Here is a 4653-nt window from a genome sequence, read left to right as displayed (position 1 = left end):
TTAATCTAGAGACGTGAGATTCAGAATTTAAATATTGATATTTAATCCGGCACGAGAGATTCAAAATTGAAAAATTAATTTAAATGTACACACGTGGGATCAAAAATCGAAAAACTAATTTTTAATCAGACAAGTGAAATCAAAAATTAAAAAATTAGTTTTTAAATTGACACGTGGGTTTAAAATTTCAAAAATTAATTCTAATTCAGAAACGTGGGATAAAAAATTAAAAAATTACTAGTCAATTCAAATACGTGGGATCAAAAATTGGAAGTTAATTTTTAATTTAGATACGGTACGCAATCAGATAAGTAATCAAGACAAAAAATTTGACAGCACTTATAACAGGAAAGAATACTGTTTTATTTAACCTTCAAGTTTAAATATTTTTGAACTTACTTTTGATTGTCAGATATAATAGAATTCGAAATAAAAAGATCATTCATAGTTAAGACATTAAAGAATCAAATTTTTCGAATAATTTTCAGTGTAAACAGAGAATTTAAAATTAAGAAAATACTAATTCGTTGTTCGAAATTAAAAAGTTTTTAATTAATTTTTGATATAATAATAGAAAATTAAAAAAAAGGAATGTAATTCTTTACTCCCTTTTAAAGATGGTTAATTAAAAATTTTGGTTTACTTTTCAATTATTAAATATGGAATTTGAGATAGGAAAGAAATTTTTTAATCTGATTTTCCGAATTGAAATTGTTCATTTAATGTTTTATTTTAAAACGTAGATTTAAAAACTAAGCCATTACATTTTAACGCTACTTTACGAATTAAAAATTTGAAATTTAATTTTTAATTCAAAAATGTAGAATTAAAAATTAAAAACTTATTTTTAATTCAAAGATATTGAATTAAAAATTAAAAAATCATTTTTAATTTGTTGTTTTTGGATTATGAAACATAAAAAAAAAATGTAATTGAAGCACTAATGCAATTATAAATTTAATGCGCTATTTGCAACCCTGCGACTATTTCTTATAAGCCTGTAATGTGAGCAGATTTATGATCTGAAATATTATTAATATAATAAAAGCTATAAATTCATATTTACAACACGGCAACAGGTGGTACCCCCAAAATTTTATGAAAAAAAATTTCATTTTGTAAATGATTTTTTGTGACAGACACTTGAAATGTACGACATTTAGCACCTATAACTGGCAGCTAAAAATATTAGATAAGATACAGCTGGTAAAAAATATACCTAATCGTTCTAATAGTGACGTCATCAACGGATCAAAAAATATTTTTTGGTTACATGGGTGATAGCAAACGACCAAAAAATATCGAAGTAGCTCAACGTGCCATCTTTTGACAAAATTTATTATCATTTCAATTCGTACACTTACCGACTTCTCTCTAATTTTCAACAAATACTTAAAACAATCTTACCAAATAAATAAACGCGGATTTATAACCTGCCATTTATAGGCACTAACTGTAATACATTTCAAATATCTGTCACAAAAACTAATGTATTTAATCTTGCACAATCGAGTCTAAGACGCTCGTGTGTTGGTACCCGCGCCTTCGGCTCGGACACCAATCTTCACACCTCGCGTCTTAAACATGATCGCACTCGATAGATAAACTACTATTTGAACATTCCAAAATCACTTTTGTAAATATCATCAAGCATTATTTTTAATATTTTTTGTTAAACTTTTTCAAAAATTGAGTGTTAGTCGAAAATTGGGAATGGCTTTTGTTTTATCATAGATACCAATAAAAATTTTTTTTCTTCCCTTTGCATTCAATAATTGTGTAAAATTCAATTTTTCATTGTGTAAATTACTTACAAAAAAAAATTAAATTAATTAAATTTATTTAATATGCAAAAATTTTTTTTTTTTCACCTTTTTTAGAGGGTACCCCATCTCAACCGCAAAAATGGAAATTTCTTGTTTAACCGGTAACTAAATTTTTTTTTATTTGATTTGAATATAATCAAAAACAAAAAGATTCAGTGAATATGAGTCCTTGAAAACTTTGGTTCGTTCCTGAGTACCCCGTTTGCCCCCCCCCCCCCCCCACCCATACCCTATGCATAAAAATATATAGTTAGCGTAGTACGTAATTAGAGTATTTTTGAAATGTTGATTTCCTACAAGTGAAATGGCTTCCCTGATTAAAAACTCCGATTGGAACTGATTGAAAACGTCCTATCAGATTTCTGATTGACTTTCAATCAGTTTTAATCGAATTGAATCAGATATTTCCGGAAGGTTTCGATTTTAAATTAATCAAAAAATACCGATTCCCGGGAAAAAATAATTTTATATAATATTAAATGGTGAAAAATCAAATATATTAAAATCTACGTTGAATCTATATTAAAAATTAGATTTTATGTCATGAAGTAATATAGGATATACTATATTACCACCAAAAATGGCACTTGTCACTCTGTCAAAGAACAAAGATGTGCTCGTGTCAGAATTGCTTCCAAGTTTGGAATATAATACGTCTGAATTAAGTGTCTTACCAGGGACACTTCACAAGTGGTAGGCGCTATCTAGTGGAAGAAATTTTTCTCTTGGTTCAAGCAACTTTTTTTTCTATTAGTTGGAGCATACGAAAATCCTTGTGTTAAACACCCCCATGAAAAAAATTTATTTAAAAAATATAAGTTAAAATACATAAAATATATTTTAGAATTTATAAAAAATCAATCAGAAAACTATTTTTTTAAGAGCTTAACATTGATATGAAAATAACTAGAAAAAAAAGCGAAATTTTGAAAAACTTTATTTATAATAATTTTTGAGAAATGAAATTACCTACAAAAAAGTTTTTATGAGATTTTCTGATAAAACTGATAGTTTCGCCGGAAAAGTAAAAAGATCTCAAAATTTTCTATAAATTTGACTTTAAGCTCAAATAACTTTTGAACAATTAGATTTATCAAAAAATGATGAGACTTTTGTTGTAGAGCATTCAATATCCTACAAAAATATCTATCGTGCATAATAATTCGTTGATTGGCTTGTAAGTTAGAAAATTCTAAAAAATAAAAAGTTCTTTTTTCCCGTGTTATTTAAATAGAAAATAGAAAAATTGATTGACGCAAACCGTAGTATTATTATTAAGAGCTTGGATTGGTATCGAAATTTTTATTTTTAGGTAGACTTTCAATTTTTGGATACCAAAAAAAAAAAAAATTTTTTTTTAACCAACTTAATATATATATAATTTTTTATTGATGTTTCCTTTTATTTTCATGATAGTTTTAAACTCAATCAATACAGTTTTTTAAAAAAAGTTTTTATATAATCCTGAAATAAGTTTGTTTCAACTTTTTATAAAATTGATTAAATTGGAAAGATGGATAAAATTCTATACTCGGATATTTTAAAAATTGCTGAATTAACGATAAATGAAATTCATATCTGCCCAAATTTTAATAATTATCAATACTATCTGAATTGTTATTTTCTGATTGAAACTGATTGAAAATTGTCTGTCGAATTTAATCAGAAAATATTCGATAAATGAATTATTATTTTCTGATTGAATCTGATTAAAACTGATTGAAAATTTTCTGTCGGATTTAATTGGATTCAATCGGAAAATATTCGATAAATAAATTATTATTTTCTAATTGAATCCACTTCGCTTGAAACGAATTTTTTTTTTCTAGCCGTCACAAGAAAATTTTGTTGTTTATATTGAGAAAAAAATTCCCTGAAAATTTCAGCTCTTAAATTTAATTTAAAGTACTTTCTTTTGAGTATCAAACTTTTCCATTTAAAAAGTATGTTAATTGAATAACTTTTTTTTTTAAATTGCTATAAATTAGCCAGATTTTAAGCTATCGTTTTGAAACCAGTTTTAATTTGCAGAGAATTTGTTGAATTTGAAAGTCTATAAAACAAATTGCTCTTACTCGATCTATGTCGATTCTATCTGTTCCGAAAGTTTATTTTTCACTTGTTTCATATAATGCACTGTTTATAAGATACAATCAGTAGAACATTCTACAGTAAAAAGCATTTATACTATATAAAGCTTACAATTTTTATACTGTCTAATGTTAAACTACTCGTATCTCATAGATAATACGCACACCCCTATTAAAAATAAACGAGGGCCGCCTCATTTGTCATCTACCGTTAGCATTGATTCTAGCGACGCTAGCGAAACGCTAGCCAGTGCCTCGTTTCATTTTTACTAAGGACTTTAGCTATATATCTAGCTCATCAGGAAGATAGATTAAAATCAATTAGAACATTCTACACGGAGAAATAAAAAATTGATCAATCGGGATAAAATCGAGAAATAAATTATTATTTTCCGATTGAATCTGATTGAATTTTTTTCGATCAGTTTTAATCGATTTCAATCGGAAAGTAATTTTACAAAAATTATTATTTTCCGATTGAATCGGATTGAATTTTTCTCAATCAGTTTTAATCGATTTCAATCGGAAAAATATTTTCTCGCCTCAAGAAAATTTTTGTATTTAATTTATAATGCATAATATTTTTTGGTGCAAGTAAAAATTTTTTGCAGCTAGAAATCCTGTTCTTTGTGTATTTCATAAATTAAATATCAAAAGTACATTAGAATGAATTCCGTGAAGTAGCTGACAATGCTGGAATCTAATTATAGTTTGGTTATTAAGAGCAGTTGAATTTT

This window comes from Microplitis demolitor, chromosome 1 (genome assembly GCF_026212275.2).
Source record: "Microplitis demolitor isolate Queensland-Clemson2020A chromosome 1, iyMicDemo2.1a, whole genome shotgun sequence".
Lineage (NCBI taxonomy): Eukaryota > Metazoa > Arthropoda > Insecta > Hymenoptera > Braconidae > Microplitis > Microplitis demolitor.
This window is presented reverse-complemented; position numbering follows the sequence as displayed.